This window comes from Myotis nattereri (genome assembly GCF_964212035.1).
Source record: "Myotis nattereri genome assembly, chromosome: X".
Taxonomy (NCBI): domain Eukaryota; kingdom Metazoa; phylum Chordata; class Mammalia; order Chiroptera; family Vespertilionidae; genus Myotis; species Myotis nattereri.
The window spans coordinates 106,897,118-106,920,766 of NC_138078.1; positions in this window are offsets into that span (position 1 = coordinate 106,897,118).

Below are 23,649 nucleotides of genomic sequence, written 5' to 3' on the forward strand. Positions count from 1 at the left end.
ATCAATATATACATTAAATGTGTTAGGAAACTTGAATTCCAGTCATAGCTCTCTATATGACTCTGGACAACTCTCTATACGACTCTGGACAACTCTCTATATGACTCTGGACAAGTCCTCTCCAGGCCTTTCCTACAAAATGAAAATAGTTGAATTAGGTAAACTCTACGGTCCCTTGTAGTGCTGTTATTCCAGGTTAATATGATTTGCAGTTGTGGCCCAATGAATAAATATTCTATTTCTTCTCCTCCCTACGCATCACCCAATTACACCAGGAAAAAAACTGGTAAAAACAATAGATTAGGCTTCCTTTTATTTCTTTCTTGAGAGTTGGAAGATGAAAGGCTCAGGAGCAAGAATAGGTAACAATAGATACCTTTGAAAAGCAGTGCCAGAAAGCTAGAGGCAGTCATAGACAGAGGGAAGACTTGCTTTAGAGACAGCTATTGTGGATTATTTGCAGAACTAAGAAACAAAAGCATGCACTGTTCAACAGATAATAAAAATGATCCCTGGAACTGAAACTTGAATCCACTAGGCAGAACTAATGACTTTTCAAAATATTATGTTTGAACAGCCTTTTCTGTGGAAAAGCCTTGAAAATACTACCTCTGTGTCTGTGCTTAAGGCAAACATGGTTTCAGTTGAATGAATACGCCTGATATTCTGTTGTATACATATCCAGAAAATACTCAAATGGCCTGTCAGCTGCAGTGACATATTTCAAGACTGTTATTCAATGTGTAGCCGAATTTTCTCCATGTGTATTGCAACATCCGTAGCCTAATTCTTAAATGCCTGTTGGGACTGGAGGGGGTTGGGAGATCATTGATCCAAGTCTGAGACTGGCTCTGAGTCAGGAAATGAACTTCAAATGCGTCATCGTCCCGGCTGGAAGAAGGCTGCTGCACAGCAGAATTTAGCATCGCCTCAGTGCAACCTTAGCAAGACCCTTTCCAAGACCATAAACTTTGTGTTTTCCAATTTCATCTCTAGACCCCTGACTCCTTCCAGTGCTCCACCAGCTCCCACCCATCTCCCAGTATTCTGGATTTCTAAGAACCTCTTACCTAGTACAGCCTCCTGCATTGTGTCTTGTGGGTATCTGGTGCCAAACCCTGTGCTATTGGAAAGGTAGGTGTTAGATTGGATCAAATTCTGGCTGTGGCAATGGCTGCACATATGTCCTTGGGAAAGGATCCAAGATCCTAATTTTAGAAAGATTCTTCCTGAACTGTGGCCCAAAGAGGTTAAATAATGCACTCATGCTTATACAGGTAATCAGAAACAGAGTCAGGATTATTCATCTTCTGACTCATGAGTGTTCTTTGGATGTGTGAAGAGGGGAGAGAGAGAGGGAAGGAGGAAGGGAGGGAGGGAGAGAGAGAGAGAGAGAGAGAGAGAGAGAGAGAGAGAGAGAGAGATTCTTTTCCTGACGATTTCAATGATAGTTCTCCAAGAAACAGTTAACAAAAGGTTCCCTGTTATAATGTGATGCTAAAAGTAGTGTCTGAAATAAAGCAGATGAAGGCTTGAATCCCAGGTACAATACTAAGGCATGTGACCTTGAATAAATAAATGAAGCTCTCTGTTCTGTAATCTAGTTTGTCTAATAATATAAGCACTCCAGGTGAGTTTTCTGAGCAGTGTTAACATGGACTATCTTTTTCAATCATTTTAACACCCTATATAATAAAGAGGTAATATGAAAATTAACCCTTACACCCTCACAAGATGGCTGCCTATGACCAGGCCGGCAGGGGGACAACCAAACGACTGAACAGCAGGCTGCATGGGGTGTCCAGGCTGGCAGGGGGGAGCAGTTGGGGGTGACCAGGCTGGTAGGGGGGCGGGCAGTAAGAGGTGAGCAGACTGGCAGAGGGAGGCAGTTAGGGGGGACCAGGCCAGCAGAAGGGGGCAGTTGGGGGGTGACCTGGCTGGCAGCAGAGGGAAGTTAGGGCAATTAGGCAGGTGTGGGGGGGAGAGCAGTTAGGGGTGACCAGGCAGGCAGGCAGGTGAGCAATTAGGAGCCAGCCGTCCAGGATTGTGAGAGGGAAGTCCGACTGCCGGTTTAGGCCTGATCTCAGCAGTCAGACATCCCCCAAGGGTTCCTGGATTGGAGAGGGTGCAGGCTGGGCTGAAGGGATCTCCACCCCTATGCATGATTTTCATGCACTGGACCTCTAGTATTTTTATATTTTTTTATATTTAAGGTGTGTTTTTTGTAAGCTGCCTACAATGGGATCTTGTTTTTTAATCTAATCTGACAATCTCTACCTTTAAATTGGAGTGTTAGATTATTTAAATTTAATATGATTATTGATATTGTCAGATTTGAGTCTATCATTTTATTTGTTTTGTATTTGCTCCATCTGTTCTTTGTTTCCTTTTCCCTCCTTTTCTGCCTTTCTCTTTGTTTAATTTTTTTCACTTTCTTTTTTAAAATTTTTGTATTGATTAAGTTATTACAAGTGTTCTTATCCACACGTTACCCCCATCCCCCCCACTCATGCCCTCACCCCCTTGTTGTCTGTGTCCATTGGTTAGGCCTATATGCTTGCATATAAGTCCTTTGGCATGCCTTTCTCTTTTGATCAATGGAGTACTTTTTTAATACTCATTTTTATCTCTTTGGCTCATTAACTTTTGTTATTTTTGGTATTGATGGTTTACATCCTTGACTTATCACAGTCTTCCTTCAAGAGATATTATAGTTTTACTATATTAACAAAAATCTTACAAGAGTATACCTCCATTTCTCCTCTCTTGGCATTTATGTTGATGTTGCTATGCATTTTACTTTTATGTATATTTTGAACTCCACAATACATCATTATTATTTTTGTTTAAACTGTCAGCTATCTTTAGCAGATCTCTCTCTCTCTCTCTCTCTCTCTCTCTCTCTCTCTCTCTGCCTGTATTTACCATTTTCTGTGCTCTTCATTCTTTTGTGTAGATTTAGATTTCCATGTGGTATGGTTTTCCTTCTGCCTAAAGGAGATCCTCTAACTGTTTTTGTAGTGCAGGGTTTTTGGTGATAAATCATTTCAGTTTCTGTATGTCTGAAAATATCTTTATTTGCCTTCTTTTTTCAAAAATATTCTTGCCAGGTGTAGAATTCTAGGTAGATAGATTTTTTTCTTTTAAAACTCTAACGCTATTGCTGCACAATTTCTTCTTCCTCTTCCTCCCCCCTCCTCCTCCACTTCCTCCTCCTCCACTTCCTCCTCCTCCTCCTCCTCCTCCTCCTCCTCCTCCTCCTCCTCCTCCTTTGTTACTTTGTATATAATAAGTCTTTTTTCTCTGACTGCTTTTGAGATGTTCTGTTTATCACTGGTCTTAGGCAATATGATCATACTGTGCCTCTGTGTATTGTTCTTCATATTTCTTGTGCTTGACATTCATTGAATTTCTTCCATTTGTGAATTTTTAGTTTCCACCAATTTTGGATTTTTTTCAGCAAATATTTTTTTCAAATACTTTTCCCCCCTGCCACTCATCTTTCTCTCCCCTCTTTGTATGACTTCAAACATGGATATTAAGCCAATTAATCTATCTCATAGTTCCAGTTTATCATTTTTTTCTTGTTTTCTTTTTACTCTCCCTGTTTCTTTTTAGATAATTTCTACTGCTGTGCCTTTAATTGCAAGAGACTTCCTTCCTGTAATGTACAATCTTGCTAATTACATCTGTGTACTTCTCATTTCACACGTTGGAGTTTTTATCTCTAAAAGTTTGATGTGGGTCTTTTAAACTATTACCCATTTTTCTACTTAACTTTTTGATCATGTAAAATTCAGTTTTAAAAATGTTTTAATGTCCTCTGCTAATTCTAGCATATATGTCACTTCTGGGTCAGTTTCAATTGATTTATGTCCTCATTATAGATCTTGTTTCTTGCCTCTTTGCAAAACTGTAAATCTTTGATTTGATGCCAGATATTGTGATTTCACCCTGATGGCTGCTGGATATAATTGTATTTCTATAAGTATTCCTGAGCCTTATTCTACAAAGCAGTTAATTTACTTGGAAATATTTTTATCCTTTTGGGTCTTGCTTTTATTATTTGTTAGCTGATTCTGGAGCAGTGTTTAATCTAGGGCTACTTGTTTCCCACTACTGAGGAATGACCCTTCTGTGTACTCTGCCCAGTGCTCATGAATTACGAGTTTTTCCAGTCTGGATGGTAGGGACAGGTACTATTTCCAGCCCTGTGTGAGCAGCGAAAAGTTTTTAAATTTTTTTTCAGATGGCTCTTTCCCAGCCTTGGTTAGTTTCCTCACACATGTACTAATACCTACTCTGCTGAATATGTAAAAGAGGCCCAGTGCAGATTTCCAGAGTTCTCTGTGCAGCTCTCTCTTCTTCCATAGTCTCTAGCTTTATTAGTCCCCAGACTTACAGCTGTATCTCTTTAACCCAAGCGGTCTACTGCCTTTGCCTCCATTCCCCTCTCTATGTCATAGCCCAGAAAATACCTTAAGATAGTAAGTTGGGACAATTGCAGGGCTTAGTATATTTGATTCCCATCTCCCAGTTATCACTGCCCTTCATTGACTAATATTTAGTGTTTTAAAAACACTTCGTTCATGTATTTAGCCTCTTTTTGTTTTTGTGATTGTTTTAAGTGGGAAGGTAAATCCATCCCATTCTTATTATTCCATCTTGCTTGAAAATTGAGGTCCCACATTAGCTTTTTAAACATTAGTTTCTCATCTGTAAAATGGAAACAGCAGTGGTAACTAAGGCATTGAATATTTGTGAAGACTAAGTGTGATAACACGTGCGAATCTCATAGTAGCTGTTCAATAAATATATATTATCTTCCTTTCTACTTTCTTACTGCTAGCATCCCTCTCCACACCATTCCTACTAGGGGACTTCTCCTTTTAATAGCCCTCAGGGCCTAAAAGGCTGTTTGAGCTGTATCTATAACCAGTGTGCATTGTCAGTTCTTTTGAATTCATTCCAAATTCGTATTTGTTTTTTTCCCCAAAATTGTATTTGTATACAGGAAAAGAACCACACCTGATTGATCTTAAGAAAACAGATTAAAATAAAGTAGCTTAATTCTTCTTTCAATGCTGGGAGTAAGTAAAAACAATATAATTCTATCACACCTACCAAAGGATAGTGAGTTTTTTGTTAGGTATGTCTCTTTTACAGCTTCAGAATTGAGAGGGAGGGAGGGAAGGTGGAAGGGAGGAGGGAAACACACACACACACAGAGACACACACATACATGAGAGGGAGAGAGCGAGGAGAGAGAGAGAGAGAGAGAGAGAGAGAGAGAGAGAGAGAGAGAGAGAAATGAAAATATTAATCATTATAACACAGACAGGCCTTTAAAAGGCTATGTGATATTTCGAATTTGGTATTTACTGTTCTTAAGGACAACTAGTGTTTACTTTCATAGTTTAGTTAAGTCTATGGATCATTTATATATAGTTCCATTTGCCTTCTCCAGGAAGCAAAATACTTTTGAGTGAGGAAGTCCCACACCCTCTTAGAAAACTGGATAGAAAGATTGAAAGAGGCTCAGATGGAAAAGGAGGGCAGACACCCAAAGATGGTGCAGGCCAAGGAGTGAGTCACAGCTAGCATACAGTGTCCAAATATACTAGAACATAACTTGACCTTTAAAGAAGGAAAAATCTTTCCAAAGATTGAGTCAACTTATACCTTGCATCTTCCCCATGCACATTTTAGAGTACTGCCTTGGTTGTTCCTGCTGAACAGCAGTCCATTCATTGGATTGTTTATTCAATTAGAAAATATTTATTCAGCATCTACTATGTGCAAAGCACAGTGCCAGAGGCAGTGATGAATGAAATATGGTATCTCTCCTATGGAACTTTTATAATAAAACTGCTGCCAAAGGTAAGGAGTGACCCTAACTGGTGTCCTTAACTTTAGCAGAATTTCATACTGCCAATCAATCTACTGTGGGAGTTGGAAGGGAAATGATTTTTTAAAAATTCTTTATTGTTTCAAGTATTACATATGTCTCCTTTCCACCCCCATTGACCTCTCCCCAGCCATTCCCACGCCCTCAGCACATGCCCTCACCCCCTAGTGTCTGTGTACATTGGTTATGCTTATATGCATGCACACAAGTCCTTTGGTTGATCTCTTACCTTGCCACCTCCCGCCTTCCCTCTGAGGTTGTACAGTCTATCCTATGCTTCTCTGTCTCTGGATCTATTTTTGTTCATCAGTTTATGTTGTTCATTATATTCCACAAATGAGTGAGATCATGTGATATTTATCTTTCTCTGACTGGCTTATTTTTTTTAATTATTATTTATTTCAGTCCTGACCATTAAGCTTTAATTCAGTTCTACCCATTCACACATCACATATCCCCAAAACAATAAAGTTAAGCTCTGTTTTCAGTCTTTACATAGGAACTATCTCACATCTTTCTGGACTATTATTGATTCTTGACTTTGTTTCCCATTTTCGATGCTCTTCCTGCCCTATAGAGTTGTCAACATCAACTTATGTATCAAGTTTGATTCTTTAAGGACTTTCATCTACTTTACCCCTCTGAGTCTTTTCCTGGATGCCTCAAGCAGGGCCACCTGGTCAAACTGTAGTGCCCATGACACATTCTGGCTAAGTGTTTCTTGGTTCCTGGGAAATGAAAATAGGGCATTAGTCACTAGGCAATAGGGAGCCTACTCAAGAAGTACCACAGAGATGTATTTGCTCCTTTGACATGTATATATGAAGCAGCTACTATGTGCCAGGAACACTGCTCTGATAAAGCTATAGTCTAGTGGGGAAAGCTAAGTTAATTTTTTAAAAGCACAGGCAGGATAGTGATGATAACAACCATTAAAGGAAATAACGAGTGCTGTGATGGAGAAATATCAGCTTGTGGTGGTGGGAGATGGCTAGTTTCAATATGGTATTTAAGAAAGTACTCTTTAAAGAATGGTCACTTAAACAGATGTGTGGGTTAAGTAGGAGCCAGTTATGCAATGATTCATCTGGAGAAAGCTTTCTGGTCAGAGAGAACAACAAGTAAAAAAAAAAAAAAGTTGTATGTTATGCAGAATGAAGGCTAGATGGGCTGGAGAATGGTGAGCAAAAGAGTGATGTGAGATAAGATTGCAGATGTGGGCAAGGAACAGATCGTTGCTTTGGTTTTATACCATAGTGTAATGGAAGCTTTCTAGATTCATGTTGCTGAGATCCACTTCCTTAGCACGAATCCCAGATCAAAAGTTCGGAAACATGTGTTCTAGTATTATTCAACGATGAATTTATTTATTTCCTTTAATAAGTTACTTCTCTATTTTCACCCTAATTTTTCTCATTGGAAAATTAGAGGATTGGATTAGACCTCTTTAAGAACTCTTCAAGCTCCAATATTCTATGATCTATGACATAACTTTGAAAATTCTGACTAAAAGCTCTGATCTGTGGATTAATTTCAGTTGAGCTGCTTCATACCTTGTTACTTCTGGGGATAGAAATCTTAAGGGATCTATTCCTTTATAGACTTTACATTCTGATGAATTTTCTCTAAGTTAATTTTTACATATCTTAATTATCTATAAAAGAAGTGATAACACATATTTTTATTCTCATTTACTTTCAAATATGGTTTAAAAAAGACCCTCTTCTTAAGAAATTTGAAACTGTGATTCTGTATATATAGATAGATAATTGAAGATGTTTGAATAACAAGTTTAAAATAAGTAATAGCTTTACTGATAAATAATTCACATATATATAATTCATCCATTAAATGTATATCATTTGATGGATTTTAGTATATTCAAGAGTTGTGCAAACAGCATCACAACAAAATTTAGAGCACTTTTATCACCCCCTCAAATAAACTTCTGATCTATTTGCATAAGTCACAATTCCAAGAGTCTCATTCTCTACTGACTGAGCTGGCTGGGTGCGATATAAGTCACAATTTTAAAAAGCCCACAGAAAACTTTAATTTTTAGTAAGTGTCATGAGCTAACATTCAAGAGGGTGACCTTTTCTCTTGGATCTCTGTGATAGCTAACTTTGAAGGGGTTGGTTTGCCTCATTCCACTGTGGACTAAGTTTAGAATACAGGGCAAGGCAAAAGTGGGGTACAGTTGTGAGTATGAAAAACACAGTTTATTCTTGTATTGTTATTAATTTTTGTGTTATTTTTCATATGAACAACTGTAAACCTATATCCCCCCTACCCTCCCCCCCCACCCCCCGTATCACAATAGTAGCACAATAAAGACTAAATTATCCCCAACGGGGTGGCTCAGATGGTTGGAGCATTGTCCTGCTCACCAAAAAATCTTTAGCTGTCTAGATATGCTGGCTGCTTAGATGTGTATTTGTGTTGCCCTCATAGATGGCAAACAATCTATCAATCACATGAATGGATGTTACTTGCTGAAGACACATTTAGGGCAATTGTATGGAGACATTTAGGGCAATTGATATGTAGGGCAATCTAGCATCAAAAATAACAGGGACCAAGTTATTAAGCTTTTCTTGCTGCCTACAGGAATCTTTGTATTATAGCCAGGGCTCATTTGCTATTGACCTCTGACCTTCCCACTGTAATGGTGTTGCCAGCTTGGGTCAGGAGAAAATTTAATTCTAAATTTTGGATGGTCAGATCTTCAATTGCTTCTACTGTCAGCATTTTATCCACATAGACTATTGTGTATTTTTTCTTAAATATTTTTGGAACTTTTCCAAGATTGTTTATGATAAAGGAAATGAAAGAGTACAGTTAGAATATGGTAAAAATTGTAACAATGTTAAGGGTTCGAGCTACAGCCAGTGGTCCGTCCGCTAATTACACTGTGGTCTACCTAAGCACCCAAATTTTCCTGCCTCTAGGATCTGTCATTCCTATTGGTAAAACTATGAATACATACATTGAATGGACAGAAAATTTCACACTACTTGGGGCATTTTAGAGGTGTCCAAAATTACAACTATCTGCTTATTTGTGAGTCCAAATTTAGTTATAAAGAAAGATCACTGGGAGGTTGCTTGGGTGTTTTTTCTTAAGCACATCCCAATAACAAGCTTACTCCAGGGCTAAAGAAAAGGGACTTCTCAGAGTGGTACTAACTTGAAGGTGCTTTATTTATTTATTTATTTTAACTCTATGGTGCTAGCTAACATAACAGACCTTAAATATTGAATAGTGCTCCTATGGGAGATGCCAGTCCCTACCCCAGACCTACTGGGGAGCCAGTAACTGAATTTTTACAAGTGCTGAGGTAGTTCATACACATATTAAAGTCTGAGAAGCACTAGGACAGATGATCTTTAAGGATATCCATTAGGTTAGGCAGTACTTCTGGAACTTTCATGTAGTACGTTTGGGGTGGAGCCTATAATCCTGCATTTATAACAAGGTCCACAGTGATGCCACTGTTGCTCATCCACAGAGCATGCTTCTGTAGTAATGAGCTGGTCTTTGATTTTCTGTGATTTTGTAATGAAAGTAGATTACAAAAACCTTAAGTACACACATGTTTACCTAAGTTCTTCCCTAGTTTCATTTATAATGTATCTAACATGAATATGTGCTAGCTAGCATATCTTGAGAGTTATCTGGAAGAATCTGTGTATCTATTATAGAAATAAATTACTTTGTAAGATACTTCATACTTTTTGAAACAAATGTCAACACATTCTCACATTTTATCCCTGACTACCTGACCTTGTTCTTTCTGCATGGTCCTCCAGGGCTGGTCTGGGCCCTGAAGTTGTGGCAATGTGTTTGGTCTTAGACCGAAATATAAACAACTAAAGCTGGAATGTTGAGCTGGTGACCAATAGGCTGGCTCTATTTCCCTGAGACCAGGGGTTTCCCAGGGTACTCTGGGAGGAGAGTCCTCAAAATGAGGATGGGCCTCTTGAGAAGTAAGTGGGGCTACTAGAAAAATTCATGGAAGTTCAATTTTAAGATAACAAGGGTTTTAGCATGTCTCCCCTTTTGCCCTGTCCCAGTGGAGACAAGAGGAGGGAGAGGAACTATAGAAGCACACTGGTAAGTGTCAGGTAACTATTTGAAACAGACTAGAAGAGCTGTCACAGATGGTTTGGGATGGTCTGGTCAGTTATTACTTACAATTCCTCTCTGCTTTTTCACTTCTTAACTACAGTACTCTAATCAAAATGCAAGTAGTAATTAAGTGTAAAACCTCCTCTGAGGTGTTTAGTTGATGATTAAGTAGAAGCCAGAGGGCAAAGTTTGCAGACTAGGCTGAACAGAGGGAAAACATGAACTGAATTATTGACTTTGAATGCCTTGGAAATGTATTTACTTTGCTGCTGGGCTATGTGCTAGTCCCATGGAGAGTTCATAGTATAAACTCTCTACATCTTTATATTATATATATTCTTTAATATTCCCAATTAATAGTGGTAGCTAAGGCACCGTTAGCTCAAAACAACCACTTGATATATGGCAAATAGCCCAACTAAAGGTTTATTTCCTAAGTATTCAGAAGATCTCATCATGATTGGAAGCAAACATATTTTCCCCTTTTATTTTATTTTTCATTTTAAAATCTTTTTTTGGTAGATTTTATTTTTCAAGTACAGTTTACATTGAATATTATTTGTAATAGTTTCATGTGTATAGATAGTGGTTAGACAATCATATACTCTACGAAGTGTTTTCCCCTGACATTTCCAGTACCCACCTGCCACCATACATAGTTATTACAATATTATTTACTATATTCTCTATGTTATACTTTACATCCCCATGACTATTTTGTAACTACCAATCTGTACTTATCAATCTCTTCATCTTTTTCACCCAGTCTCCAACCTCACTTCCCTTTGGTATCCATCAGTTTATTTTCTATATCTATGAGTCTGTTTCTGTTTTGTTTGACTGTTTATATTGTTGTTTAGATTCCACATATAAGTGAAATCATATAGTATTTGTCTTTCTCTGATAGACTTATTTCACTTAACATAATACCCTCTAGGTCAATCCATGCTGTTGCAAATGGTAAGATTTCATTCTTTTTTATGGCTGAGTAATATGTATATATGTAAACACCACATTTTTATCCACTTGTCTATTAATGGGCACTTGAGTTACTTCCATATAGTGGCTATTGTAAATAATACTGCACTGAACATAGAAGTGCATATATTTTTTTGAATTAGTGTTTTGGGTTACTTCAGATATATACCCAGAAGTGGAATGGCTGGGTCATAAGGCAGTTACATTTTTAATTTTTTGAGGACCCTCCATACTGTTTTCCCTAGCAGCTGTACCAATCTGCATTCTCACCAACAATGTGCAAGGGTTCCCTTTCTTCTACATCCTCGCCAACACTTGTTGTTTGTTGACTTATTGATAATAGCCATTTGGACAGGTGTGAGGTGCTATCTCATTGCATTTTTATTTCTCTGTTGATTAGTGATGTTGAGCATTTTTTTTCATATGTCTATTGGCCTTCTGTATGTCCTTTTTGGAGAAGCGTCTATTTAGGTCCTCTGCCCATTTTTAAATCAGATTGTTTGATTGTTGGTGTTGAGTTCTTTATAAACTTTGTATATTAACCCCTTGTTAGATGTATCATTGGCTAATATCTTCTCCCATTGAATAGGTTGACTTTTCATTTTGTTGATTGTTTCCTTTGCTGTGCAAGCACTTTTTAGTTTGATGGAGTTCCATTTGTTTATTTTGTTTTGTCTCCTTACCTGAGGAGATATATCAGAACAAGTATTGTTAAGAGAAATTTCCAGGATTTTGCTGCCTATGTTTTCTTCTAGGAGTTTCATGGCTTTGAGTCTTACATTTAAGTATTTAATTTAGTTATTTTTTTAAATATATTTCATTGATTTTTTTCAGAGAGGAAGGGAGAGAGATAGAGAGTTAGAAACATCGATGAGAGAGAAACATCCATCAGCTGCCTTCTGCACATCTCCCACTGGGGATATGCCCGGAACCCAGGTACATGCCCTTGACCGGAATCGAACCCGGGACCCCTCAGTCCGCAGGCCGACTCTCTATCCACTGAGCCAAACCGGCTTTGGCTAGTTTGAGTTTATTTTTGTATATGGTGTAGGAAGGTAGTCTAGTTTCATATTTTTTCATGTATCTGTTCAATTTTCCCAATACCATTTATTGAATAGATTGTCTTTACCCCGTTGTATGTTTTTGTGAAGCAAACTTTAAAACAAATCATTGTTGAAAGTATTGCATATGTTTCCTTTTTCCCCCGTTGAAAGCAAACTTTTATTGATACAAAATAACATAAGAATGTAAAGTACAGCATAAGGAATATAGTCAATTTTATTGTAATAACTATGTATGGTACCAGGTGGGTGTTAGAAATATTGTGGGAACATTTTGTAAAGAATATGATTGTCTAACTACTATGCAGTACACCTGAAACTAATGCAAAATAATATTGAATGTAAACTGTAATTGAAAAATAAAAATTAAAAAATAATCTTATAATGTCACTTAAAACCCCCCAAAAAAACAAAACCTAAGACATAAAGACACACACTAGCCTAGGCCCACACAGGATCAGGATAATCAATATCACTGTCCTCCACCTCCACATATTGTCCCACTGGAAGGTCTTCAGGGAGCAATAACACACATGGAGGTGTCATGTCCTATGATAACAATGCCTTCTTCTGGAACACCTCCTGAAGGACCTGCTTGAGGCTCTTCGTGAGAGGTGTCACTCTTTTCAGAAGCATGCTTATGGAGGTTTCCTTGCTTTGTTTCTTTTCTTCATCATGGATTTGCTTGTAAGCAGATAATGTACCATGAACATTCTTCTCTATTCATGGAAATCTGTGGTGGGATCCATGTTTCCATACTTTTAAGGAGCTTGTTGAGGTCTGCAAAATCTTCTGCTAATCTCCACTACTCTGAACTTTTTGGGGGGTTCTTATTTTTCCTTTTCCTACAGTTGCTTTTTCTCTTGCCTCTTTTTCAGCTATGCATTCATGTTCTAGTTGCAACAACTCTTCATTAGGCAACCCATCAGGAACTGACATTGAATCTCTTCAATGTCATCTTCACCCATCCAGGTTAAAGTTGTTTGCCAACTCAACCACAGCCTTGTTGATTTTTGCAACCTTTGTGCTACAAAATTACAATACAATGGCTATGAAGTCATGAGGCAATAAGAATTTTTCAGCTCCATTATAATATTATGGGAACACTGTGGTATATGTAATCTGGCATTGACTGAAATGTCATTATGTATCATATGACTGTACTTAGCTTCTTACCTTGCCTGCTGCCCTTCATAAATGAGCAATTCAGCAAATCTTTAAGATGGAAAAGAGCAGAATATGGTTGATTTTTTTTTTTGGTGGTGTTGGTGGTGGGGTGTCTGGGATGTTCTGATTTCCATGGCAGCCCCAAAGTCCATTTTTTCTTCTAGTCCACTAAGTTTGCCAAAAACTCTGTTAACTTCTGTGCCTCTAAACCACAGCCATCTGCCATGTTAATCTCTCACCCTAAAGCTATATAATAGGCAAATACCCTGAAGGAAAGAGCCTCTCATAGAGTTTTGGCTCACCTCTCTGTGTTTCCTTTTTCTGACATCTTGGTCTCTCAAGTTCCAGTTGCTTGGCATCTCTCAGGTTCCTTCAGGTAATTTTTTTAGTTTATTTGTAATTAGTTTTCAATTACAGTTGACATATAATATTAAATTAGTTTCATGTGTACCACAGTGATTAGATATTTATATAACTTATGAAGTGATCACCAAATCAGTCTAAGCACCCATTTGACACCACACATAACTATTACAATATTATTAATTGCATTCCCTATGCTGTATTTTCCATCCCCATGACCATTTTGTAACTTCCAGTTTGTACTTCTCAATCCCCTTTTCAACCTTTTTACCCATCCCCCAACTGCCTCTTATCTGGCAATCATCAATTTGTTCTCTGTATCTATGAATTTGTTTCTGTTTTTTTTTTTTAATTCCACATATAAGTGAAATCATATGGCACTTGTCTTTCTCTGTCTGATTTATTTTACTTATCATAATACCCTCTAGGTCCATAAGATTCTGATTTTTTATGGCTAAGTAAATTTTATATATATATATATATATATATATATATATATATATATATATATATATATGGTGACCACCAGGGAGCAGATGCTCCGACTGGTAGGTTAGCTTGCTGCTGGGGTCTGGCCAATCAGGACTGGACGAGAGACGGGACAGACACTCCCTGGAACCCTCCCACAGTTGCTCCCCAGCCCTGATCATGAACAGGTGGGGTTCCTTGTAAGGGGATTGGCCCTGGCAGCCCCGGCTTCATCCAGAAAGTCATTTGGCTGTCTACTCTAATTAGCATATTATACTTTTAATATCACATCTTCGTTATCCATTCATATATTGATGGCCATTTAGGTTGCTTCCATATCTTGGCTATTGTAAAGAATGCTGCAATGAACACAGGGATACATATATACTTTTGGATTAGTACTTTGGGTTTCTTTGGATATATACTCAGAAGGGGAATCTCTGAGCCATAAGGCAGTTTCATTTTTCATTTTCTGAGAAAATTCCATACTGTTTTTCCATAGAGGCTGCACCAATCTGCATTTCTACCAACAATGCATGAGGGTTGCCTTTTCTCCACATCTTCACCAACATTTTGTTTGTGGATTTATTGATGATAGACATTCTGACAGGTGTAGGTGATATCTCATTTTGGTTTTACATAGTTTCTCATGAATGAAATTGAACTTAAGCAATCATGAAATTTGTGTTATGGTCAAGAAGTAGTTTGCTAATTACCAATTATGTTGTAATAAGTTGTTTTAAAAACAAGCATGATAAAAGAACAAATCATATGTGGTATTGTTTTGGGGGCACTTTTGAAGCACATTCTGTATGTGCATATGTATTGTGCAAGTTGCTCAATATGTCTGTCTTGTAGCTTCTTCCATGAAAGTGTTATAGTTGTGCTTTCTTACTGCATGTTATTTAACTGTATGGATATATTTTATTTGGCAACTCTCCTATTGATGAAGATCATGTTCGTTGTAGTTTTAAACCTTATAAACATTATTAAAATAAAAATACTTTAAAAAAGAACTTAATTTGCATTTTCTGATGATTAGTGATGCTGAGCATCTTTTCATGTCTGTTGGTCATATATATGTCCTCTTTGGAAAAATGTCTAGTCAGGTCCTCTGCCCATTTTTTAAAATCAGATTGTTTTTTGGCTGAGTTGTATGAGATTCTTATATATTTTGGATATTAACCCCTTATCAGATGTATCATTGATAAATATCTTCTCCTAATCAGTAGATTGTCTTTTAGTTTTGTTTTCTTCACTCTGCAAACCCTTTTTAGTTTGATGTAGTCTTATTTGTTTTTTTTTTCTTTTGTTTCCCTTGCCCATGGAGATATATCAGAAAAAAATATTACTAAGAGCAATTCAAAGTCTTTACTGCCTATGTTTTCTTCTAGGAGTTTCATGTTTTGGATTCTTACATTTAAATCTTTAATGTGTTTTGTGTTTATTTCTTATATATGGTATAAGAAAGTGACCCAGTTTTATTCTTTTGCATGTATCTGTTCAGTTTTCCCAACACCATTTATTGAAGAGGTTGTCTTTATTCCATATCATCATGAGTTTATTTCTAGGCTCTCTATTTTGTTCCATTCATTATGTGTCTGCTTTTATGCCAGTACCATGCTGTTTTGATTACTATAGCCTTCTAGTATAGTTTGATATAAGGTATCATGATACCTCCAACTTTGTTCTTCTTTTTCAAGATTGCTCTGGCTATTCTGGGTCTTTTGTGGTTACGTATACATTTTTTGATTATTTGTTCTAGTTCTGTGAAAAATGCTATTTGTATTTTGATAAGGATTGCATTGAATCTGTAGGTTGCTTTGTGTTGAATGAACATTTTAATGATGTTAATATGTCACTTCCATGAGCTTGGTATATGTTTCCATTTATTTGTATCTTCTTCAATTTCTTTCTTTTGTGCTTTATAATTTTTCAAGTACAGGTCTTTTACCGCCTTCATTAACTTTATTCCTAGATTTGTTACTTAATTTGATGCAATTGCAAATGGGATTGTTTTCTTATTTCAGAATAGAGGCCCTGTGCACGAAATTCATGCACTCGGGGGTTTGGGGCTCCCTCAGCCTGGATTGCGAGAGGGCACAGGCCAGGCTGAGGGATCCCACTGGTGCATGATCAGGGCCAGGGAGGGACACGGAAAGTTGGACAGTTTGGGGAGGGACCACGGGAGGGCTCCTGGGTGTGTCCAGCCCAGCCGTGGGCAAACTACAGCCCGCGGGCCGGATCCAGCCCATTTGAAATGAATAAAACTAAAAAAAAAAAAAGACCGTACCCTTTTATGTAATGATGTTTACTTTGAATTTATATTAGTTCACACAAACACTCCATCCATGTTTTTGTTCCGGCCCTCCGGTCCAGTTTATGAACCCACTGTGGCCCTCAAGTCAAAAAGTTTGCCCACCCCTGGGCTAGACCCCAGCAGCAAGCTAACCTACCAGTTGGAGCTTCTGCCCTCTAGTGGTCAGTGCACATCATAGTGAGTGGTTGAGAGGCCTTAGCATATCATTAGCATATTATGCTTTGTTTGGTTGAATGGCTGACTGGACAACTGGACACTTAGTATATTAGGCTTTTATTATATAGGATGATTTTTCAATATGTCTGTTGTAGTTGTCTCCAGTGGAAGCATCAATCTGTAACAAGGTAACCCACCATAGCAGGACAACGGAAATCTGGACTTCATCCATTCTAGGTCATCAGGTAAGAGCTCTTCACCTTTTGCTCTTGCAACTCAGGCCTTAGTAGTATTCAGTAATTTTAAGGGGAGGTTGTTACAAGCATAGGCTTTGTGGTATGTCTGTGTTTGATTTCTGGCTTCTTTGTTACCAGCTTTGTGTCCCTGTAAAGGTTATTTATTTTTTCTAAGACTCAGTTTCCTCATCTATAACATGATAGAGAACATAGAAACTATCTCAAAGATTTGTACGAATGAAATAAAAAAAATCCACAAATACATCACAGCACTTAGCAAGTAGTATGTGCTGGCTAGATAAATATTAGCTATTAGTAGTAGTAGTAACTTTAGATTTTATGTTAGCACAACCATAACAAGGGTTATTCAATATAATAATTTCAATGTAATTACTTATATTATTTTCCAACAAATGGGTACAATTAAATAGATAAGAGCTGTGAACAAATAAAGGAGGAATTTAGTAGATTTATATAAATGCACTTTCATTCATTTCCCCCCCTCAATTTTATCACGTATAAATAATCTATCAATTCTCCTCTTGGCTCCAGAGCCTATAGTATTGCTTATTTTAACATCCTTACCCTCAAACTAAAGTTTTATGTTGAAGAGTATATAGTTCAATATATTTCACTAATCAGATGCCTCCCCTTCTCCTTCCACAGGTCAAAAATAACTTTGATGACACTATGTAACCCTAGATATGAGCAGAAACATTTCCTGAAGCCTACACCCCCCTCCCCGCCCCCTCACACACACGAGAAATCATGTACATCTGAGCAGGACAGCAGGCCTGGTAGAAATGCCCATCAGAGGCTTATTTGAAAAGAACTGTGAGATAAAACAGGATTCATTTGTTTTATTTTTTAAACCACTTTACTAATGTAGGATTGACATACAAAAAGCTGTACATATTTAATGCATACAACCTAATGAGCTTGGTTGGAGGGATAAGCATACACTGGTGAAACTATTGCCACAATCTATGGCATACACATATCCATCATCAGAATGTACTTTCACTGAAAAGAAGTGAGAGGCATCCTTGTTTGGTTAAAAGAACAGTGCACCATGGTTTGAAAAAAGAGAGGGTTTCTGAACTCAATATGTGCACTTACAACTCAGGTCGTCCTTTGGCCCACTATCTGGGGTCCTGCCTGAGAGCCTGATAGGATGCAATGACATTGAGTAAAAGCAAAAAGGTCTGTTTCCATTCCAATCTAGGTAGCTGAGAATGCTCTCTGTCACCAATGGTGGTGCCAGTGACTCCTGCAGAAATCGAAAACCAGATGAGTGGTTTCAGCAGCAATGGAGCCAGTGCCCTTGTAGATATCAGTGCCCTTCAAAGTGGACAGTGGCAGGCTCGATGTAGATATGTATAGACACTGAACCAGGAAGCAGCACCTCTGTCAGGCATCAGCATCAGTAATCCCTTTCCTGAGCATCAGCAGCATAGCTGGGACTTTTTGGCATTAGTGGCATTACCTTGTCAAGGAGAGTTACAGCAGGTGAGGAGGGAGAGGGGAAGAGAATCATTACTGTCATAGGGTAGCTAGAGAGCACATGAAAAATACCCTCTGTGTGTTCCCAGAAATATTTGGAAGACGTCTGAAGGAGATTGGAGGTTATCATTTCTACAGAATGGATGGAGGCAGAGCCATGCTTTATGACTATTACTGTGATCCTATCATTACCCCTAAGCTGGAGTAGCTTGAGGAATACAAGGGTCAGGAACAATGATGTTGGTTATGGTAATATAGGAAGGACTATAGGTTTCCAAATACATCAACAAAATATAAAGAATTGTCATAAAGGCTCATATTCACCAATCATTTATTTCATGGGTACCAAATGAAGCAGATAAGTATAGTATATGTAACAATGACAATATCAGGAAATTGAAAAACCTGGTGAGAATATTTAATCATGTGTATAACTCCTTTCCTAATTGTCTTCAGAAGCTGGTTATAAGCCACATAAGAATATCAGTTTCACTTTAAGAACATGGCTCAGTTTGGGACCCAAATGGTGATACTCTTTGTGTAGCCATCTTTCTAATAATTTAGGTTTCTCTAAGGCACAGTAGGCAAATTATAACTTCTGATGTTTCCAAAACTCATTTTTATTCTCAAAGAATGAATAAATTAAAAACATACATTATGAACTTTGAAGGAATTTCTCAAAAAGGAGATCTAGGGCGGTGATTTGAACAGTACAATTCTCTATTATGTAAGAAAGTCCTTTTATATTTGTTGCTAAAAGCCTAGGCAAATTGATTTGTTATAGCTCATATTTTCTGAAGATCACACTCATTCAGCAATGTACCTACTAAATATAAATTGAATATTTACTTTATGTCAAATAGTTATCAAATAATCACACTAATAGATTTAAAATTGCAAATGTAATAAATCTTAAAAAAAGAGCCTCAAAGCACTATGAAACATATCCTTGATGGAGAGGCCAAAGAAGTGCTTCCCAGGGGAAGTCGTATTTAAACTAAGAATTCAAATATGAGTATGAGTTAACTAGGTGAGGAGGGTGGCACTGGCTGAGGCAGAGGAAATAGCATGTGCAAAGGTCCTGTGGTGAGGGAGTTGCAGCCATATATTTTTTTCATTACCTGAAGTCATTCTTTCTCATAAAGTAAAATAGGGTAATAGGAAATTTTAGAATTCATATTTTATAAAAACTACAGGAAGAAAAATTTTCTATTTAGGATCCAGAATCAGCTATAATCTTTTTCCCATACCCATTTCTTCCTACCTACTGAATTTTATTAGTTTCTTTTTTGTGGTTTATATTTTCCTGATTATTTATCATTCTTGTGGTCTTGGGTTGATGTCTGTGTACTTGAAGATGTAGTCACCACTTCCAGTCTTTACAGGTTGGCTTTGGCAAGCAAAGCCCTTCCCCAGGCAGCCTGTCCAGTGATTCTGGGTGGGCAGTCTGGTGATGTCTATGAGCAGGCTTGCTGCTGAAGTCCTTGAGCAGCCTGATGTTGGGGTGAATCAAAAACCTGGGATAGTGATATTCAGCCTGGTGCTAGACCTTACTGGGACCCTGGGTTCAGAGGCTCCCCACTGGAGCCTGGGTTCATGGGCATAGATTAGAAACCTGAGGCCACAGGATTCATCTAAGGTCAAGGGTCTGGCTGATTCTGGGATATACCAGGAATGACCAGGTGTGACAGCAGCTGGATGGTTTTGCAGTTCACAGGAGCCAACTGGGAGCTTGGTGCCACATGTGTCAGCCTGTACTGGGGTGGGCCATAAGCCCCCAGAGCCACTGAACCTACCTCTAGGTCCAAGGGAGCAAACAGGCACTGCAGTGAATCAGGGGCCTGGGTTCACAGGAGCTCTCTGTGATCTTGGAGCCAAGAAAACTGCCTGGAGCTACACTGGCCACTGAAGCACCTGGGACTGCAGGAGCTGGCTGGCACCCATGTGTGCTGGAAACGTGAGGTTGCAGGGGCCCTCGGAGAGTCTGAAGCACTAAGAGCTTCCTGGAGCCACTGGTGCTGACAGGTGCAGGTCTGGGTTCCTGAAGTCTGTCCACCAGAAGCCTGGTGCCATGATGGCTGTTTTGCCCCACTGGAGCCTGCAGGGAGCCAACTAGGGCTGTGAGAATTGGTCTGGTATTGTGGCAGCTGGCTCTGGGGTCTATGCTGAAGTTGGGTACTCACTTCACACTCCGTCTCCCATAGCGAAGGTGTCTCTCTTTACACTGGGCTGCTTGGACTTGAGGGAGGAATAATGGGGGCCAGGGTCTGGAGAGTCCATTGGCAGCTTGGTGTCATAAAACCCAGGTGCCAGGGAGAGAGAGGCCTGTGTTTCCCGAAGCATGCAGGGAGCAGCTCTACTGTGGAAGTTGCCTGGAGCCTTGTAGGTGCCTGGGGCTGCTGGAGTAGGCAGGTGCCAGGGTGAGCACAGGAGCCTGCTGGGGGTCTGGTGTCACGGGAGTCACCAGGGGCCACTGCAGTAAAACTTCCTATGCTGCCATTGTGCTGACGTCACTTCACTCCTCCACTACATCACTTCTAATAGTCAAATATCTAAGATCAAGCAGCTAATAAGTGACAGAGTCAGGATTTGAACCCAGATATTTTGTCACTGGTGGAATATAGCTTTTTTGCTAAATGTTCACTTCTCTGTTTTGCAGATTCAAAGACATCCCTTGGAAGGTTTCATAACCAGACAGAAGAGGATCCAGGTCACTCCAGAAACTGAGAGGCTGGGCTGTCTATCAGGATGGTTTAAATGCGGCATATCCCTCAACTCCTTCTAATCTATCCCTACCCATTCTAGTGAAGCAGCTTTGTTAATGACTTTCTAATTTCCAATTCAACAAGCTTATCTAGTTACCAATGTCACTTCGGTGTCTACATCATTGATCCCCACCTTGACTTCCATATCACCACACTCTCCCAGTTATTGCTCTTATTTGATGTTATCTGTTGCAACAATTGAAATGGGCATTCCTGGGGGCTTATTCTTTGTTTCCTTCCTCTTCTGTCTTTATACTTTGACCATTAACCAATGTTACTAATTTGAGTGAGCCTAGTATTCTCTCCATTCTAGTCCTCTCTCTTAAGCTCTAGCTCCAAGTCTTTCATTATCTAAGCATTTCCATCTAGATATGCCACAAACACCACAAATACAAACTAGTAAAAATAAGACAAAACAAACTTCTTGTCTTCATTCTTTCCCTTCTTTATCTAAAAGAAGTCTTTCCTCCTTTTGTCTTCCTTTTAGATCCATAATCATCCTTAAATTTTTCGCCTTCTTTCAACCCCTTCCCATATAGCCAAAATGCCTCTGGCATTTAAAGTATTTGTACTTTCCATTAGAATGTAAGTTTGAGAGAGGCACAGTATATCTTTTTGTCTATTTCTAGAGATTGACAGATTAATGTCCAATATGATTGCCTGAATAAATGAATGCATTAATCCATATAATCTGTTCATCCATATCTTTAGATAGATGAAAAAATCACTGGCCACCTGGCCAGCATGGCTCAGTGGTTGAGCATCGACTTGTGTACCAGGAGGTCACGGTTCGATTCCCAGTCAGGACACATGCCCGGCTTGCAGACTTGATCCCTAGTGTGGGGCATGCAGGAGGCAGCCAATCAATGATTCTCTCTCATCATTGATGTTTCGGTCTCTCTCCTTCTCCATTCTTCTCTGAAATCAATAAAAATATATATATTTAAAATAAAAAACCACTGGCTGAATGGCTGAAGAAGCGTGTCTGCTCTCTCTTCTATTCCCAAAGTCACCACATTAGTTCTGCCTCATATTACCTTTTGCCTGGATCATTAGGCCAGCCTTTTAATCCACCTCTCCACCTCTCACTCTCACATGAGTGAGGTGAATATTATTAATTCATACCTCTGATTATTTTCTCTCTTCTGTTTAAAAATCTTCAGTGTATCTGTATCTCCATCTAAGTAAACTAAAACTCCTTAGCATGTGTTCCAGGACATTAATAATTTGTCTCTTTTACATCATCTATTAGTTCTGCCTCTAAGCTCCTGATTCTGAAATCTGACTTCATATAAGAACTGTTTGCGGAGCTTATAAAAGTACTGATGCTTTGGGCTCACCACAAGTCAATTAAAACTAGAATTTCTGTATTGGCACTGGTTTCTGTATTTGGAATAGCTCCCAAAGTGATTGCAATGTGCAGCTGGAATCAGGAATTTCTCTAAGCCAATGCACTACTTTTGGTTTACTAAATTTGATCCACATAACTTGCTTCTCAGCCCTTGCTCATGCTTTTTTGTTGAAAGGTTACCCGTCTTCACACTACACTTTTTAAAAGATATAATTAACACAATAAAATGAAGAAATTTTAAGTGCTCAGTTTCATGCGTTTTGAAAATTCTAGACATTCATATAACTATCACCCCCAAATAAGAATATTTTTTCACCTTAGAAAGTTCTGTTGTGCTCCTTTCCAATTAGTTTTCCTCCCTCCCAGAAACCACTTTTGGATTTCTAACAATATAGATTAGCTTTGCCTGTTTTTGGACTTCATATAATTGCAACCATATGTTATGCACTGTATTTTGTCTGGTTTCTTTCTCTCAGAAAAGTGTCTATTCGATTTATGTATGTTATTTATCTATAGCAATTGGTTCTTTTATTGTTTAGTATTATTCCATTGTATGAATACACTGCACCTTGTGTATTCATTCCTTGATTGAAAGAAATTGGTCTGTTTTGATATATTCACTATTTGAAGCCCTACTAATGCTTCAAGGCCCCATTCAAAGTCTAACTCAGTCATGAAGTCTTTGCTCATTCTCTGTAATAAGTGATCTCTATTTTCACTGAATTCTCATAGCATTTGTACTGTCTGGAACAGTGTAGACCATATGAGTTGGACAGAACTGAATTAAAATATGTCTATCACAAATTAATTCATTTTCGGTAACTCAGTATATTTGTGTTTTTTGTATTGCTGTAGTAACAAATTGCCACTAATTTAGTGGTGTAAAGCAACACAAATTTGTTGTTTTACAGTTCTAGAAGACAAAAGTATGACAGGAGTTTCATTAGGCTAAGATCATGGTGTTGGTGGGGCTTAGTTCCTTTCTGTAGGCTCTGGGGAAGGATTCATTCCCTTGCCTTTCCAGCTTCTAGAGGCTGTCCACCTTCCTTGGCTTGTGGCCCCCTCCTTCCATATGCAAAACTAGCAATGTCAAGTTGAGTTCTTCTCAAAACATATCACTTTGACTTTTTTATTCTGCCCTTCTCTTCAGTTTTAAGGACCTTCTTGATTACATTGTACCCACTCAGATAGTCCATGTTAATATCCCTATTTTAAGGTAAATTGGTTATCAACCTTAATTCT